The sequence below is a fragment of the Falco punctatus genome (assembly GCF_963210335.1).
Source record: "Falco punctatus genome assembly, chromosome: 7".
Classification (NCBI taxonomy): Eukaryota; Metazoa; Chordata; class Aves; order Falconiformes; family Falconidae; genus Falco; species Falco punctatus.
In genome coordinates, this window is record NC_137587.1 from 68,913,919 (window position 1) to 68,933,261 (window position 19,343).

The 19,343-nt window shown below is 43.1% G+C and overlaps 1 protein-coding gene across 6 annotated transcripts in view; it reads left to right on the forward strand.

The window, feature by feature from the left end:
* The window catches only part of GLCE (glucuronic acid epimerase), a 64,425-nt gene that overhangs the window by 25,878 nt on the left and 19,204 nt on the right, over positions 1-19,343 (forward strand). For 3 of the 6 annotated variants that reach the window (XM_080395365.1, XM_080395366.1, XM_080395364.1), the window contains exon 2: positions 383-482. The exons of 1 other annotated variant lie outside the window; for it this stretch is intronic. The gene's annotated coding sequence lies outside the window, so the exon portion shown is untranslated. Of the gene's footprint in view, positions 1-382; positions 852-19,343 lie in introns of all 6 variants that reach the window. 2 more of the 6 variants (XM_080395368.1, XM_080395367.1) reach the window with 1 other exon arrangement.

Here is a 19,343-nt window from a genome sequence, read left to right on the forward strand (position 1 = left end):
TCCTTTAGATAGGGGCTTTAAATTGGAATTCTTCAGAAACGTTTAATGAAAGCTCTGCATGAGGCAGATGTCAGGATTTACTCTTCAGTTGGGGAGGATTGTGGTGGGGAGAGCAGATTAGGCTCCTTTGCAGTTGATGTGCTGCCTCGAGGAAGTGACATTTATGCTCTTGATCCTTCAGTGATTCTGCATGTCAAGAGCTGTGCCTTGAAATTCGTCAGCAGTGCTGTCTTAAGAGCAGACAGGACTGAATAAGAGGATTTTTACAGATAGAGGGGAAAAAATTCAACTCCACCGGCTGTTGCAGATCCTTAAGTACTTCAAATTTTTCCTTTTTTTTTTTTTTTTTTTTTTTTTTCTCCTTTTCACATCTCCCCTGTAGGAAATCGGAGAGGGAAATCACTTTAAATCACCAACCGATACGTTTTTGAAGCTGAAAAATCTGAGATGCATTAGAGTTCAGCGACCTCCCTTTGCTTAAGGTAAGAAAGGAGCAGATTCTTCCTGTTCCCTCCTTAATAAATATCTATGTTCAGTTAACTCCGGGGCTGGAGTTCCTGTAATGTGTTTCAAAATGTTTAGCCTGCTGTCGATGCCGAAATGGTTAACGTGCGTGGGATTTAATAACTTGCAGCTGCGGAAGGCATATGGCTGTGTGTTTACAGGAGGTGGTGGCGAGCCCCAGGTCCAGCCTGCCCAGCGGAGGGGAAGCAGGCAGCCTGGCGCGGGGACTCCGCCACCCTGTCAGTGCTGCTCGGCCAGAGATGAGCTGCTGGGGTTTGTTGTACAGCTGAAGGGCTCTCTTGCCTAAAAGCTCATTTTCGGAGGTTTTTGTCTTCTCGGTTTGGACGGTAAGTAAGCTCGGTAACTTCTGAAGGATGCTGGGGAGGGAAATAGGGTGGAGTGGTGAAAAATCTTACCTCCGAGAGGTAGTAGTTGGGTGAATTTCATGAAAGGTGAGTCTTGGTGAGCTGTACTTATGTTACCATGGCATCCATAAATTACTCCAGTGTGAATGCTTATAAGTATCAATGGTGAATTATTCCGGGTAAGGTGGTGCGTGAGAACAGGTCTGCATGCTGTTAGCCTGGCTGTTTGTTTTTATGTGAGAAGTATGTTAATTGCCACCTTTTGTATGTTGTATATAATTACCCATGCTGTAAGCATGAGCTCGGTAGCACAGGAGAGGCAGGCTTTTTTAACCTGTTGTACTTTCATCGAGGCTTTGGAAGACTACATAAAATGCACGTATTAAAACTGAAGCTTGGCTCTCCGTGACTGATTTTCGAGTGAAGTTTCTCCTCTTGTTATTTTTTGTGCTTAAACGGTTTCTTTACTAGTTGTGCTGTATCTCACTGTGCACAACTTCAGGAAACCTAATTCAAAAGGAGAGATGCCAAAACTAGAAGGTAGAAAATCTTGTCTGGGGTTTCCAGCTTGCCTCCTGTGTTACAGCTGAAAGATAAAAGCTCTTTCAGTGCTGCTAGACCAGACAAGTGGTTTCAAAGCATTTCAACATGATTAAAGGAAACTTTAAACTTCTGCCCAATAATTAATACATGCTGCTCTTGTGTGCCTAATCTGAAATCGGTAAGTTTTATTTTTCAGGCTTTTGCTGCTGAATTTGTTCAGCTTGGGGTGAGTACTCCTGTGAATCTGCCGAGGTTTATTTCAGAACTCGATGTACAAATGTCAGGCCTGCACTGGTGTATGTGATCTGTCATTTCCAATTACTTTGTGCAGCAGGACTGTCTCGGGCACAGAATGTTTTAAATTCTCGTGTTACTTTTGAATGAGCAGAAAAGAGCATCTGTGTTAGCAATTAAAATCTTCAGCCAGAAGTAGGAAATTAATTTTTAACCGGACAGGCAAACTTGTTTGGAAATTAGGGTGGTGTTTGCAAAAAAGCATCCATTTTGTGTTACTGCATCGTGCCTTTCTATCCTCTGTGCAGCTGGAGTAAAAAGCAAACATGCTGAGTCCCTTGTGGTGTTTTGTTTTTTGTTTTTTTTTTTTTTTTTCAGCTGCTTATAATGTTCACTCTTCTATCACTTGCTATATTCTCCAAGTCTACTCCTGAATTGTTTGACTTGTCAAACTCATCATCCTTCCCAGACTTTTTCAAGCTTAACTGATTGTAGAATGTGCTTTTTATTAACATTGAGGCAATAGAATCTGAGAGAATACTCCTGTTTAGTAGGGGAATAAAGTTTTGGTGCCAGGTTTTAAATATATATGCTCTTAAACATGCTTAGCAATCTGCTTATGTGAGCATCATGAGTTTTTACATCTAAAGTGGAATGATTTTTTTTTTCTTTAGGATGAAAGTAGTTGAAGATCTGAATTGTGAGGGACAGATGAAATTAAGCTGCAGAAGCACTGATGGCAATCTACAAAGCTTTAATGTGTTAATGTAGTCTAGGCATTATACATATTTAGAAGCAGTCTAGATTGAATCCTGGAGAAAAAGCAGAGTTATTCATAGGCTCCTGTCTTGATCATGTTTTCCTGTAAGTGATGGATGGTATGAAACAGTGGTTTGAAGGAGATGCTAAAAATTATTTTGCTGCTGTTAGAACTGTATCAGATGTTAATTGCCCCCAAGTTCAGTATTGGTTTAAAAAAATACAGGGAAGGCTGGTAGATGAAAGAATGATGTTTGCAAAATTTCCTAGGCTTTGTGTAGACCTTCTCTTTTTTTTTTTTGCCTTCATGAATTATTCAACTGTTCAAGTTTGGTATATTGCTGTATTTAATATGTTTTAAACGATATTGCATCAGTTAATTTGGTGAAGGAGAAGATCTGGGTGGACTGATAATTAATCTACCGGGGGGAACAGCAGCAGAGAAGCTATTGACATAGACTGAACAGTTTATTTTATACAAACAGGAGCATTTTAGCATCTGTTAAAAAGGGATTTTGATAGACCAGGGCTGAGAAGCTTTCTGGAGCTAGTGTCTCTATTCTAGCACATTGTTTTGGCCTGGCTGGAGCCTGTGGGTGCCCTGCCATATAAAGTAATAATTTATAGGTTGTCAGTGGGGTTGAAAGAGAATAAAGAGTGAATGCATTGAACTTCTAGATCAAGAAGGGACCCTGTAGCATCCAGAAGAAAACAGGTTAGTATTAATTTTATTTTTACACTTAAATGTTGAACAGCCGTTGGACAGAAACTTTAGGTGAATACTCTGTTCCTGGCAGTGGGGAGTGTGGGGGCGTGCAGGTACAACTTCTTGAAGAAACTTTTACAATACCGGTGAAAACAGAACGCTTTGCCTGTATGTTCCCTCATCTCACTCACTGCTAGGGGCACCAGGCTACTACAGGCAGGAGCAACCCACTGGCTGCACCCTCGTGGTGAATGTGCCCGTGGATACCAGGTCGTGTCTTTGACTTCTGCGTCGGTCTTTCATGTAACATCTCCAGGTCAGTATTACCTTTCCAAAGCAGCCAAGGGCGTTGCAGATTATTTTTGGAGGCTGATACCCTTCTGTGAAGTCTTCCCATCCTTGTTGATGCCCTCAATTCATGTTTCCGAAGCTGGTTGTTATATTAGTTTTTTCTGTAGTAATTCAGTGATGCTTTCTTAATCTACTCGTGTTTCAGTGGTAAGCGTTCAGCTGTCATAATTAGGATGAAGTCTTTCTAGGCTGCCTGACCTATCATATATTTAAATAGGTGGGTCTGCACATCTATAGCACACCTGCTGAATTTTAAGATTAGCTCTGTCAGTCCCCTGGTAGAGTGCAGGTGAATTGCAGAATAACTTTAAGCTTTTCGTTTTATATTTCTGCTTTGTGTTAATGAAGACTTCACCTAACTTTTAACTGCAGCGTCTGGAAAACGGTCATTTCAGAAGGTTGTTCTGAACATTGCTCAGACGAGGGGGTGTTTCAGCCCTGTGACCATCCTGGCCATTCTGTGCGGTCACCTCTCAGCTCATCAGGCGCTTCAGGGATCTGATGCACCATGGCTGGGTGCAAGGAGATCATTGCAACGAGCCTGTTAATTGCTTCTCGAGTGACCTAGTTCCCTTGCTGGAAACAGATGCGTAAGCTTTCCCTTCCTCCTCTGTATTTTATGATCGTAGTGGAGTCTAGACTGGCATATCCAGAGCCGCTTCCTTGGTGGGGTGGTTTGTTTGTTTTGTTTTCCAGAGGACCAGCTTCTGTTTGGAAATTTCCACAAGCTCAGTGTGTTTTGTGTTGTTTCCCTGCAGAGGTGAGACGGGCTGTGTTTTGGGGACTGTGCCCAAGCACACCTTTCCGTAGCTGCTGTGGAAATGTCACATCACCATATTTTGTTAACCTAATGTGGGAATTTGCTTCTCCAAGCAGATGGCAAAAAGGTGGTTTAGTTAATTTGTACCTACTTGAAATAAGTCACTAAATGTGTGTTAAACTGCTCATTTATTAGTCCGGAGCATATTACTGGTGGATAAGTGGTGATGTTAGATTACAGGCTCAAAATACAGAGGAACTGGGCAGGTATCTGCAACTAAAACAAAACCAGAAAAGGTGTTAAACTGACCTGCAGCCATTAGAGCCTTGCAAATAATCAGCCTTTAGAAGGGTGAGCAATGGCTCTTTCCTCTGAGAAAAACTTGCCTCACAAAGAATTTTTCTACTAAATTCAGCATTTCTTCTATAAAATCTCTCTTGTGCTGTTTGCTTGCAGACTTGGCTCGTGGGGTAATATACATCTGATGGTCACTGAGATGATACCAGGTGCATGCTGGCTTTTATTTGCCCGGTTGGGCATGGTTCCATGCTGCACTCAGCCTAGTATTAGTCCTCTGTCGTCGGAAAAAAGATCTCCCATTGCAGTCAAAAAACGGTCTTTCAGCAGTGTCCTTCACACAAGGTGAAGCTATTTTTATGGGTTTTTTCCTCCTTGGAGAAATACACCAGGCAGAAGGGGTAAAATCACTTAATAGTTAACTAATGTTGATTACTAATTCTGTGAAACCTGCAACAAAATAGCGTTTGTTTTCTGCCTGGCATTTTGGGCTTTGTAAGGTGCGGTCTTCCATAAGTATGTGGTTCTTCTCGTGCTTTAGTAGGTACCAGGTGCAGCAGAGATGCTTGTTCAATTCCGCCACTGCATCCTCATTGCCCCAGGAGTTAATAACGCTCTGGGTGTCCTGACGGGAGCGGCTCCCGCACTTGCTGCAGCTGCAAATCTTCCTTTTATCTTCCTGCTGTTACCACTTTGGCAAAGTGTCTCTGAGCATCGCCAAGCAGTATAAATCGAAGTGAACCTGGCCCAGTAGCCAGCTGAAGGCCGGGAAATGTTGCCATGCCCTCTCTGACAGTATCTTGGAGTTGTGTAAGCAGTTTCTCAGCAGCAAGGGTTGTATCAAAATGGAACAAAAGGAAGCTGAGCTGAGACAAATAGAAAAAGGGAAAACAATTTTTTTTTTGGTTGTCTCTATTAATAAGCTGTCGGTGCTGATAACCTGACGTCCCCAAACCCAGTTGTTGAGAGCAGCTGTTGCTGCAGCCTCTCTCAGCAGGTCCCGGGCAGCTCGATGGTGAGCCCAAACAGCTTTCTCCGGGCTGGGGCATGCACCGGCTGCAGCTGGAGCATGAGGGACCTTCCTTTAGGTGTGAAGACCTCAGTAACTCCAGATGTTGATATCAGGGGAAGCAGGGGCAGGTGGTAGTGTCCATCCATCTTTTCTTTGGCAAAGTGCTCCTTAAATTCAACAAGAGAAGCAGCACGACTTCCTGGTACTGCGAGGAAATCTTCTGGACGCGGAGTGTTTTAGTACATTTGTTGCATTACGAGATTTCCATTAGTGCCAACTAATTACGTGGACCATGTTGCATTTGAGTTGCAATTACATTGACCGATGTACAATAATTAGCTTTAATACATGTTTCCGTGTGTAGGGCAGATTTAATTGCTTGCTGTTTTTTGACAAAGATATTGCTATTTTCCGTAATTGGGTTTCCCCTGTCTTCTGCAGGTGACTCTCGAGAGCTAGCAACCTCTCAAACGGGAAGATACAGCCACTGACAGTTTCTTTGAGATGAATACGGCATTAACATTCTCTCTGGCAGCTTTGCTAATGGCATTTTGTATGTCTTGCTCACAAGCAAATACTTTGTCTTCACGTCCATCTAACAACATTAAGCCTTACAAGCGTGTTTCCTGTAACGCATGGGCTAGCTCCAGCTAAAATGGAAAGACTTTCGGATCAAACTTGTTGCTCTGCAGGAAGTTACCTTAATGGAGGTAGTCGGCTTAACACGTCTTGATGGTTAGGGTTAACAAATCGTATATCAATCCACATGTTTTCCGTGGTGGAGTGATGGCATGGCAGCCCACAGCCCTTTCTGCCTCCGGCTGTACGACGTGGTGGGAAGACAGTGTTGATGTCTTCTCCTCTAAAATATCAGGAACCCACCTGGCTTTGTGTAATGCTCGGCAGCTGGTGGTGTCAGCAGTGCAAAGGGCAGAAGGAACCAGTAGATTTAGCTTTTCGTGCCTTTACTTGGCATCTTCCAGGCACCATCTTTTCTGAAAATTATCAGCGAAGCTAGGAAAGAAGTAAAAAATGCTCTGTTTGCATTATTAGTCAATGCTTATACCGCGCAGAATAGAAATGCTTATAATGCATAAAACAGAAATGCTTATATATGCATAGAATACTAAATGCTTACGTTTTTGCTTAAAACGTTTACTTTGAAAATTCTTTTTATTTAAATTTGCAGTAAAGCTGCTAGCACAGAAATGCCATGAATCGCTTTATCCTGTCTGTATATGCAGTCCCTTTCTGCAGTGCATATTGCTGAATGTGTTCAGCATAAACAGTATAATCAGCGAAACTATTGTTAATGCTTAATTGCTAACTGAATCTTTGCATGTTTGCAGAATTTTTTGGCAATGACATTGCCAGTTGCTCAAAAGAAAAACACCCCAGAAAGAGCCCACGTGTGAGTAAATTATGCTTGCAGTGCTGCATCTGACAGTGGCAGACCTATCATTAATAGTACAAACTTTTCAAAATAACTAAGATGCAACAATAAAGCCACAACAAATATTAAATACACACTAAATAACTTGTTATAAAATTTCAGATAATGCTTTGAAGTGTATTGCTAATAAACCATTTTTACAGTGGTGTTGATGAGTTCCATCTGCAGTGTGATTTAAGTGTCTTCATCTTAATAGCTCTTTTGCCTGTAGCGAAGTTATATGGTCAAGATTAATGATGAGGTATAGTACCATTGTCAGTCTCAACACATTCTTCTTGATATATTTTCATTAGATTAACGAACTCATTGTAGGATAGGCATAACCTGTCTATAAAGCAATCATTATGTTTGTATATAGATAGATTGATAAAGCTCTCCTCTTTACAACAAGTCGTTGTTGTTCTTCTTTCAGCTCTGCATTTCTTGTGCTCATCATCTTGCGAGCTGGCAAGCAGGGAGCCAGGATAAACTGGTGCTGTGTGTGGTGACTTTCACTGTGGTCAGTCTTCTCAGGTATTGAAGTTTTCCTCTTCATTCAGTGAAGAGTAAGGATTTGAGGTCAGCTCGGGGTGTTTCCCAGTACCTTGTCTGAATTCCCTATTTGTGGAACTGAGCTGAGTGTCTGAACTATGAGGACATTCACAAAAGCTTTAAAAAGGAACCTGTTGAGCGAGTTTTCATCAAGTGGAGATGTCCTTAAGTTTGGTGAGTGCTGGGGGCTTCATTCTGAATATATTTAGCGGAGATTAAACTGTTTCCTTGTATTTTTGGTAAAGATACTTTAATTTTGGTACGCGTTCTGCCTTCAAAGAGGCAAAGCTATTCAAATCTTAAAACACTTCAAAATTGAACCTCTCTAACTATTTGCAGAATAGATTTCTGGTTTATTCTAGTATCTTCTAGTGACCTAAGCAGTATAATTTTTGCTGTTCTGGGATGTAGCAGCGAGTGCCAGTGGTTCACTGTGAATCAGCAGGAGTTAACATAAAACACTATCATCAGAGGGTTGAACCAAGATAGCGAAATATTCTACTGCCAGTTTAAAACTGGAAATACTATCTTTTGCTGAAATCTGTACAGCAGAACCAGATATTGTAACAATGTAAAAATTGGGAAAAGTACTGCGGTTTGTATTTAGATGAGCACCGTAGGAACTGCTGCTGCAAAATGTGCACTTTCTCGCTTTAACAAGAAAAGATCTTCTAGGAAACCTAATTAAAAGTATTTCAGGTCAGGAGGTAATATTTAATTGACTCGTCTCTTCTTCCCTGCTTCCTCCGTCAATGAGTTGCATGTTTCACGGTGTAGAATAGTCGGTGTGGAGAGGAGAGAGGAGGTCAGTGCTCGCTGTGTAACTGGATTGTTTGCGAACCTTCCCGTGTCGGTATTTTCTGTTTAGTTTAAGTATTTGTAACTCATGCCTTTGCTATGGAGAATATCCTCTGCGTGGGTTTTAAGTTTCTGCCCCAGTGTCTTAACAATTTTTGCCTTTGGAAAATGTGTGGTTTGGGGTGGGCGGGGGAAGCATCAGTTTAGCCATAGACACTTCACTGGCTACATGTCACACTTGGAAGGTCGAGGGTGCTGATCTGGAGTTAAGCATAGCAGCGTCCTTGGAACTGTGTTCATCTTCAGAATGACTGTGAAAGGCTTTGGGGTTGGCTTAGGGGGGTTTTTTGCTTGCAAATAGAATTTTTGCATATGCTGATCATTTTGGGGATACTTTGTAGTGAAGGAATTCTGAATTATATTGGACTTAAACTTTAGGCTGTTCTTAAAGCTTCTTGAAGTTTGCTTCGCTTCTCCCCAGAATAGCTGACTTGATTGCATCCTTCCTGTTTGTTCCTTCTTACTCTGAAATACGCCTTGCTATTAAGCTTGTGGTAGCGATGCTGCACCTTTGCAGGAGTGAGGAGGCACTGGGCTTGTTGACGTTTCACAGCAGTTTATTTAAAATAGAAAAATCAACTCCTACTTCTGCAGAGCAGAACCTGCGTTGGAAAAAACAGGTAAACCACAAAACTTGTTTCTTTTAGCAACAGGAAAGGATGCATAAAGTGGTGACGATCTTTTGGAAAAGAAGGGATTATTTCCCTGCTGGTTCTGACTTGCTGTCCCAATATATTATACGTGTGTGTTTGTATGATACGTACTCATACATTATTGACATGGGAGAGGCTGGTAGTTTACAGTCCATTAGATTCAGTCTCAGAGCAGCGATCAAAGACCACGCAACTATTGCAAATCATTCCCTTTTACCTGAAGTGCCGGGGGAGATGGAGGGAATTGTGGCCTCTTTTTTGCAGGAAAACAACTGAATAAGAGAGCTGCCTTTATCTTGCTTGTTTCATGTTAATAGCAGTTTTTTTCAGAAATTGAGTTCTATAAGAAGTAGTAAGTAAGCCTTGGGATTCTGAGGATTTACATTGTGCAGCTTCTGTGAAAATGGCCCCGTCTTCTGAGGATAATGAGTGTGTCTTTGCACTCATTTTTTTAAATCATTTATTAATCATAGTGATTTAAATGGCGTGCTACTCAAAGTATTCGGTGTGAGTATCAAGGTCTAATTTAACTCTTCTGCCCTACTGACAGGGACTTTGTCTGCAGCAGCTCTGGGCTGGTGCCTGCCTGGGTTTCAGCAGGAGTACTGGTTATGTGGATACAGCCGCTGACACCTCGATTCCCCGCTGGAATGAGCGAGTTACACGCAGGCTTCAGGTAGCAACTGTCACACAGTAAAAATTTGCAATCCAGAAGTGAAATGGTGTTCTTCCTGAAGTCTGTAGCGAAACTCCTGTAGCTTAATTTGTGTAAAATAAGATGCAAGGAGAGAAGGAAAAAAAATCTGGGTTTGGGAGGTGGTGCAGAGACAAGTCAGGAAGCAAAGATACTTAGCTGAAGTCGGGCACATCTGCAGTCTGGGGGGGTAAAATTGGTCTGTTCCCATAACTGTGTTTCCACCAGAATCCCACAGCATTTTGATTAACTTGCATGGCAAGTTGCAAGCCAATAAAAAGTCTACAATAAATGGAGCTGAAGAGTCAAGATTAAAAAAATGTGTGCTGATTTCCTTGAGGGTTTGCTCTGTAATATGGCTCTTCTTAAAACAAACTGCCTGCTTGCCTGGGAAAAAGGGCAGAGCATTGCTGAGCACAATCCTGCTCCCAGTGAAATGGTATTTTTGGCTGAAGGAGGCACTAGTTTTCTCCCCCACTACTCACCTTTTCATAATATGTGATATTTTAAAAAACAGAGGAGATTCAGCACCAGGCTACCAATCCTGAGATGACGTGTACGTGCGAGGTGCTAATAGTGTGATAGGTGCAAGGGTTTGGATGCGTGCAAACGTAATCCAAAAGCATTACATGCAGGCAGGTCGTGAGCTCAGCTAATCTGGGATGTTCAGAAGCATTTAAGGAGGAGAGTTAGTTAGGAGAATTTATTGACAGCAGCTGCTTATATGCCGAAATAGTTTAGACTGAATCGTTGCTGCAGGGTCATCACAGCATTCTTGAGCATGAGAATCTTTACTCAATGGTTACATGATGTTTAGTCGGTCCTGGTAGCACTGAAGGTATTAAACCTTGCAATCCCAGCTGAACAGCAGCTCCAAAAGCCCCATCCCACATATTATTTAATGTGAAAATCCAACTGGGAATATTGCTGGAGGACCTGCAGCTAAAGTTAATCCAATCAAACTGAGAGCCTGTAGAGGAAATAGAAACCATCATGTAGCTGCAGACCAAAATCGGTCTGTGCTTGTTAGGATCCAGGTTATTCCATGGCCAGTTATTTCCCTTGAAACACATGAAGTGCCTGTCGTCCGTGGCTTTTGTTTAATGCTCTTGCTAGACACTGTGGTTGACTCGGGTTTTTTGCATGAGACTGATCCCAAGAAGAAAAGCAGAAAGATTATGTTGTCAAGAGTAACAAGTTTGGGTTGCAGCTTTCTATTCTGTGCGTTGCTTGGCATTTAGAGGTTGAAGAAGTTTGAGTGCCACTTCTTAAAGAAGGGGGAGTATCCTGTTATAAGATTATAATTTGGTTTATTGCAACAGGAAGAACAGCTAAAATCTGTCTTGAAGAGTGGAGCCAAAGAAGATTGTGAGAGACTCCCTCTGGATTAACATTGCCTGTAAATCCACATTTGGAGCTAGGCATTGTCTCTTCATAAATTCTTTTCTTTCCTGAGTATAAAACTGCAGTCAAGATGTCTTCAGTCCCCTAATTACTGAGGTGGAAGCTGGGGGGGGGCTTAGTTACAAAGGATAACGGAGAGCAGCGTTTCATATGGAATTACGGTTGTGTGTACTCAGGGTATTTGTGTAAGTGTATGATTTCTGCGGTTTAGGAACTCTTTATTGTCATGTCTTAACTGGTCCAGCACTCGTTACAGTTACCGCATAGAGAGCAAGGGTGTGATGGGAGGGGCTGCGCAAACTTCATTGAGAAGCTGCTCATCTTTGTTAGCAAACCGAGGGGTTTGCATGTAGGCAAAGAGCTGCCTCCTCTGCACATGAACTTTATCAAAAGCCTTTTCAATCCAAATGGAAATTATGCAAGCCTCATCATCTGAATCTATTGTGAATCCAAGGAGTTTGGAGTCATTTCATCTATTTTTCTAGCCTGTGAGAAGCAATTCAGTGCAGCTGTGCCTTCAGCTCCCTGCAAGGGATCGAGGTCCGGTGCGTGGGAGGGTGCATGGCTTCCTGCCCTGGGACCCCCCCAGGAGGGCTGGCCCAAAGAAGCCATCAGTCCCCTCTTTGCAAGGGGCTCCGGGACCCCCTGAGGGCTCCAGGACCCCCTGAGGGCAGCCACTCAGGAGAGCAAAATCCAAACGTACCTCAGCCCAGCAGAAGTGGAGTGCTCCCTCTCCTAGTTCCAAGAAGGTGGCCGGAGGCAGCAAAACCTGACTCTGTGTTGTGTTCCCTCAGAAGTGAGAAACAGGTTTGTAGCATCCACGTGCTGGCAGGGCAAGTCAGGAGAGGGTGATGTCCAGAGACAGACCAGGAGGAAGTACTCGATGCTTTGGAAACTGCTTGCTCACTTCCACTTGCGTTCCGTGATATCCAGGTGAAGTAAAACTTTTTTTCTCCCTTTTTTTTTCCTTGAAAGGCTAAGGCTCTTTTCTTGTTCAGGACTGAATTACTGTGTCTTGAGGGTGAGCTAGAGAAGGGAAACTTGCTTTGGAAGAGAGTTCAAGAGTTTAATGGATTATTAGGACTTTTTTGTTAGGTTAAGTGTGAGTTAACCTAAATTCTAAAACACAAACTGGAAAGATGTAGCCACCAGAATCTATGCAGACCATTCTTTTTGCTACAGTACAAAAAGTATCTTTACAAGCTTCCACTTTAAGCTGTTAGACACACTGAATAGAGCCATTATTGTAGCATGTATCCTCCATTAACTGTTTCTAAATGTTGTAAAGCACAGTGAAATTTTTTTTCTTATTTCAATACAATTATTACCTCTTTACTACTGAATAACATGCAAAAGGGAGTTTCTGTAGGATTTCTGTGAACACGCTCTGTAAGGCTGCCTCTCCTAAGGACAAACCACTTAAATTTGCTGAAGTCTGTTAGACTGGGATGAAATTAAATCAACTGCTCCAGGAAATGGCATAAATATTCCATTAAAAAAAAACCAAACAGTTTTGATTGTAACAACTGGTTTTGATATCAAAGCACCGGAGCAGAGAGTGTGTCTGTGGAGATGCAGAATGGATAATACCTGGCCTTGAAGGTGCCTCCACGGAGGGTGGTGTGGATCTGTCCTGGCTGCTGCTCTCTGAATTGTCTGTGTCCCACAGCGGTACCCAAAGCTGGTCTGGGTTCTGGCTTCATCTCCAGAAACGCTGAGCAGAACAGAAGGGTGGTTTGTGGTTTTATGTCTTGCAACATATACGCAGTTTCCACGGGTATAGCCATCCCGTGGTGACTTCTGTGATGACAGCCTGTTGGAGTTTAATTTGCAAGGCAGTATAACCTTTTGAAGTACTTTTTTTTTTAAAAAAAAAAAAAAAAACAAAAAAACAAACACAAAAAAATCCGCAAAACCAAACAACAAAACAAAAACCTCAAAGCCATCCTGTTTAGTGGGACCTCACTTCTCATCGTGCGGTTGGTTATCCTGTTGGAATAACTTGCATTTGGTGACTTTTTCTTTTCCAGACCACTGCCTTAGCTGATTAAGCATCCTCTTTTCCACAGTGCTTGCGCCGCTTGCCTAGCTTTGCAGATGAACTGGATGATGGAGGCGGTAATCACTGTTAGTGAAAAACATCAGCCAGAAACAGGGAGGTCCCACAGACGATGCTCTGCGCCCTTCCACTTGGTGCTTTAGTTGGTGATCTCTGGGAGCTGTCGCTTCCCTGGGCCCTTCTGCACCCACCGGCTGGAGCAGCTGCTCGTGCACAGCGTCTGTCCTTGCCTTGCCCATGAAGAGGCTGCGTGTTAATCTAGTTTGACGCAATCCAGTATTGCTGCTCTAAATCAAAAAACACACACCACTGGGACTTGTTCCTGGTGGGGTGGAGTGGTTTCTTAGGCTTGTTTGTGTTAGGTTTAAGAAGTGTAGGTTTAAGTCATGGATGAAATACTCCTGTCTACGAATATTAGAACAACTGTGATCCTGATGCTTAAAATATTCATTTAGAACGCTTGTAAAATGTTAATTTATTTTTCAAGCAGGGGTAGGCATAAAAAAAGTCACAAAAATGAAGGATTTGGCGCTACAGTAGAATTTTAATGTCTGGTATTTCCTGCTGTCTCTAAGAACAAAGTCTGTTGTTTGTTCTAGCTGCAAAATTATTTAAACTTGGACGTGGCCTTCCCGAATGGAACTGGAGAATAGATAGGCACATGGTATCCCCCGGCCAGGTCCCTGCATTTGATCCCTGATCCTGTGCCATGGCTCTGGTCCCCCTGCATAAGAAGTCTGATGATTTTATAATTCTGTTTCTTACTAAGAAAAGCTCTTTTTGACTGATCAACCTGAAATTTTTTGTTTGCTAAAATTTTAACGGTATAAATCCTGCCAAGCCTGTGTTAGGTTCTGTGTTGCACGTGTAAGTTTATAGTAGTTGCAGGTGTGCATCCCAGTTTTGTTGGAAGTAAAGAATCTCGGAAATCAGCAGAGCACAGGAGCCATGGACAAAAATACTTAATCTCTCCCCATGCAACAGTTCTTTGCACTTTACTGACCTGCATCTCTTCCTGACGAGAGAAGGTTCCTCTGAAAACGTTTTATCTTTCCTCAGCAGTTGTTCTGACCTTTCCTTTCACTGGTAATTTTTTTTTTTTTCTGTTGGATGTTTAATAGTAATCACCTCCTGTACTTAAATAATTCACTGTCATAGCTATACAAAATAATTCATGGGCAAAGCATGCTTTCTATTTGCTATCAAATAGCTTTCAGCATTCTTTTATATCGCTTCTAATTTTGTTCTGCCCTCCTGTTTCATCAGCTCTTCTAAGGAGCTGAAAAGTAGGATTTAAAAAAAGGTAAAAGAAAAGGATATCTCTATCTTATACCTTATTACGTGCCTATATGCATTCATGGGCTGTATTCTGAAAAACAGAATTAAAGTTACTGTTGTGCCTTATGTAGAAGCTAGCTCAGCCTTTGTGGTGAACTTCAATAAAAACAGGATTTGTACGTTATCTTGGTCTCCCCAGTACCCAGCGCTGCTGCCTCCAGTAATCTCTGGCGTGCTGAATATGAAAAAATCTAGAAACAGAAGGTTTCCAAACACATTTGCCAGGGTTAATGCCAGAGTCTAAACATAAACTCTGCTGGGACAGACTGTTATTTGGAGAATGAAGTGCCAGACAGAGCTTGATTTGAAGGATTAGGAGAAGGAAACGCAGCACCTCTCCCCAGGAACAGACCTCTCGTGGATCGGAGACCCCGCTGCCCAGTGCTGGCTCTTCTGCCTTGACCCTGTTCCCCAGTATCGACAGCCTGGACAGCGTTACCTGGTGCGTGTATTTTCGTGGGCTGATCCTCAGACAGCGGTAGCTGAGGAGCGGGGCTGTGCGCAGGCGCTGCCGTCTTTCAGCATCGGTCGGGGGCTCCTGGTGCCCCTCCAGGCTGTGTCTAAGCCGGGCTGGGAAACCCAGAGGTGGCTCTCACAGAGGTCTCTGTCCTCTCTGTTTGTCCTTCAAACCAGCATATACAGAAAACTTTACGCTATATGCGGCTGCTTAGCTTGTCTTTACCAATGTTGAGGTTCAGCTGCTACTAGTATATTACGTGATATGTAAAACCATTTGGAGGAGAGGTATTTTCAGGGTTTTTTTTCTTAGTGAATGCTATGAGAAAATACCTGTGAAAGCAGTTATAATCAAAGCTTCAAAATTTCCTCGCAAAATCCCTTTAATAAAGTTTTTAAGCAGCATTGCGTACTGATGGCCGGGTTGTTCCCTTTAGAAATACTTAGTTGGTGAAGCAACAAAATTTTGCTGAAACCTTTAATTCTGCCATTGAGTAACTACCATTAGTAACTCCTTCCTGGAGAACCATCTGTACAGAGTGCCAGGGTTTGCTAAGCAAGTAAGATGAGGCGTTTCTAGCCAGTTGCTCTAATTTAAAACAGATTTTATTTCTTTCTTTGCTGTAAGCAGCGTTCCTTCCTTAACCTCTGTTTTTTGCGTAGTAAAAGAAATTAATGAAACTGTACGTTCAGAGTAAATATACAAGACTATGACTGTGAATGGTTCATGCCAATTAATAAACTGTAAACATCTGTGGAACAGACCTGGGGGGTTTGGGGCTTCCCAGAGATTGGAGCTTTCAGGGGAGCGCTTAGAAGCAGCGTGTGAGGGAGCTGCTGATGCATTTACTGCTGTGACAGTGGCTCTTGCAGCGCTGTTTGCAGGGTCTGTGTATCCATTGCTTACTGGAAGATAAGTCATGATAAACCTCAGAAATGACATGAAGCTCGCTAGCAATTGCCAGATAAAACCATGCTCTCGGGAAGATGTCGGCTCATGTCCTCAAAGATCATCTCCTTGATGGGAACCATGTAATTTTTAGGGTGAGGTGTGCATACTCTCCAAAGTCTCGTGCCTGCTCCTTTTAAATGATTGCAGTGTTCGGACTAGAAGGGTTCTTCTATTTTTATTTGAAGGCTGCATGCGAGCAGGCACGCCAAATATTTGCCAGCTGTCCGAGTTGTAATTTGGAGCACACTTTGTATTGAATTCTTGTAGGCGTTGTAATGAGTTGGCAGCAGAAGTGCCTGCATCTCTGTCCGCTCCGTTACTGTCCGTGAAACCCTGTCAGGAAAGAAAATGCCACTCTGTCTTTCCCACTAAAGGTGCATTGTTTATCAGGCTGCTTAATGGCAGGAAGAAAATGATGATGTTCTAAATAATTGGGGTTTTTAAGTGGAAACTCCTGGAGGGAACCTGGCAGGGAAGAAATGAAACGCACAAAGCAAACTCGACCTTTCTGAGCAGCAAGAAGAATCAACAGGTCTAATGTGGTCAGGGTCGCTGAGCTGAGCTGCCTTTGTTGGCACCGGGGTAAAAGATTTTCCTTTTCTCTTCATGTAAAGGGTCTCGGAGCATATGCTGGGAGCAAAATAGATGAACACGAGGGTTTTTTTCAGCATGAAGGAAACTCGTGCTGCTTTGGCTGTGTGATTATTTCCCAGTTCGTTAGGAAAGCAAAGGAGACGGAGAGCTCGACTGTGAGCTGGCTCGGTGTCATGCCTGGGTGACAGTGTCATGTCATTTGGTGAACTAATTTAGTTGCAAAATGTGGTTACTAATGTGTACATAACTGCATGAGACAACTTTCGAGCATTTCTGATAAGCCAATAAAATGTAAAGTGATAGTGAAAAATCTCATTTTGATCCTAGCTTATGTGTTTGCTTTCCATTAATTTCCAGGTGGCAGAAGCAATGCTCCGTGCCCGCAGCTGGGCAGCTCCTCGGGTCTGGCGGAGAGGGATGCTTTTGATGTTGCCCTGTCTTTGAAAAAAAAAAAAATAGGAGGGAAACCAAGCCTCTGGCTCTGCATTTTTGTTCATCCAATTTTTGCAACAGAGACAGGGAACCAAGTAAGAGATCCGGCTGATTTCCCACAGTCTGGTCAGGGTAGCCATGTGTGATGTGCAGAACTTGTTCTGAAGCAGGTGAAGGTACTGGGCTGGGTGAAAGGAGACGTGGCTTTTTTAGTTTCGTTAAACCTGCTTTGTTAACCAAAGGGTTGATGCTGTTACTTCAGTTCTGTTGCTGTAAGCCACGGATATGCTGAGATACATAACGTCGAGATGCACAGCTAGGTGCTTTGTCCTGCGTTGTTGTGGTCTGCACATCTTAAACACCATTTTTGTTTTTTGTATGGTTCCTAAATCCAGCATAGAATTAGGTTGGAAATCCTGTGTCTGTGGTTTGAAAAGCAAGTGGTTTTGTTTTTTTTCTCTTAAAGATCCTCCAAAACTTATTCCAGGTATGTAGGTTTGATAGCTGTTCACCATGCTGTGGTAAAGGAAGCAAAGCAGCAGGAGGGGAAACTGCTTTTTTTTTGTGTGTGTGTGTGTGCCTTATCAACCGTAAAGATGTACATGCATAACGCTGAGCTGTAGAAAGGGATTTCCAAGGCAGATATGTTCTGACTTTTCAGGGCTAAATAGACCATGATTTATGTGGCTTATCCTCTCTCCAGTGGCATGATCAAAATATAAAATACTGCCGCTGTACTGGATCAGTCCCCGCATCAAGGGAATTTGGCCTTACGGGCTGGCCTCCAGCAGAACGCTCAGATCCCAGTGATGAATTTCCAGATAGCCATGTGGCTGGGGTGGCAGAGACTTCAGCTGGGCTCTCCTGTCCCTATGGCACATACACTGGGACGTCCCCAGCACAAATACAGGCAGGGTGGAGAATGGATTGAGAGCAGCCCTGAAGGGAAGGACTTGGAGGTGTTAGTGGACAAGGAGTTCAACGTGATCCAGCAGTGGTGCCACTTGCAGCCCTTCTGGACTTTTTGCAAGGGCATGTCATGATAGGACAAGGGGTAATGGTTTTAAGGTGAAAGAGGGTAGATTTAGATTAGAGATTAGGAAGAAATTCTTCACTGTGAGAGGTTGAGGTGCTGGTACAGCTTCTCTGGAATGCCTCGTCCCTGGCAGTGCCCAAGGCCAGGCTGGACGGGGCTGGGAGCGACCTGGGCTGGGGGAAGGTGTCCCTGCCCGTGGCAGGGGGGTGGGACTGGATGGGCTTGAAGGTCCCTTCCGACCCAAACCCTTCTGTGATCTGTGCATTCAGTTCAATACCTGGCTGAACAATACCTGTCTGCTTAGAGAACATGTGCCGTTATTGTTTAAATGTGTTATCTTCCTTTTCCTAATGATTTGACTATGCCTTGACTGTAGCTTGAATGTAAAATACCTTCCCGCTTTTAAAATAAAGCTTATAATGATTTAACTAGCTGGCAGGTACTGCAGCTTTCTATCAGCAAAGTTGTCTTAGGATATAAATCAGCATATCCATCCATTAGAGATCGTGCTGCCAAACCCACGTGTGTACTTCGTATATTTTCACAATTATTCTGCCTAACAGCTGGTACGTGGGTGTTTGAGGATGTGGTGTGTTGGTGAGGATCACAGCTGTAATTGTGGCTTTTAAATGTTCTCTATCACACTCATTCCAAAAAGCATTTGAAGTAACTTTTGGACAAAAATAACTCGTGAGCTCAAATGCTTGTATTTTGGGAAAGGCAAATAGTTGCAGTGAATGCCGTAGCACTGTTCAGCGAGAGCAGGTGCCCGCACTTTCATAACACACACGCAAGAGAACTGCTGCCAGAGCAGACAGGGGACGGGGATTTATATTAATTTAACATTTTACTGCTCCCCATCATCAGTATGAAATGATTCTCTTTTTTTAATAAGTCAGCAACAAATAGGAGCTGACAGGATAATGTAATGCTTGCCAGTGCTGATGATTAAACGTGACCTGTATGGAGACTGCAGGACTGGAGAAGCTGGTAACAAGAGGTATCACGGAGGCTATTTTTAAGGACAAAAATGTTGTTAATTGAGGTGTTTCACTTAAGTAAAACCACATTGCTTATTAATGTAAATAACTGGTCGCACCACACTCTTATGAACCTTTTGGATTACTGGTACTCATTGCAGCTGAGGATTCAGATAGTTTGGATGCTTCGTGCGCGACCTGGCTGGCTGTCCTCCGCTGCGGTGTGCCTCACCCTTCTTGGATGGGGAGGCTGCAGCATCACCCCCGGGCGCCCAGCTCCCCAGGACCCGCCGGCTGCTGCGGGGGTGGAGGTGGGAGTTCTGGCAGAGTGAGGAAGGACGTGTGCTCGCTCGCTCTTACTTTCTTGATGTG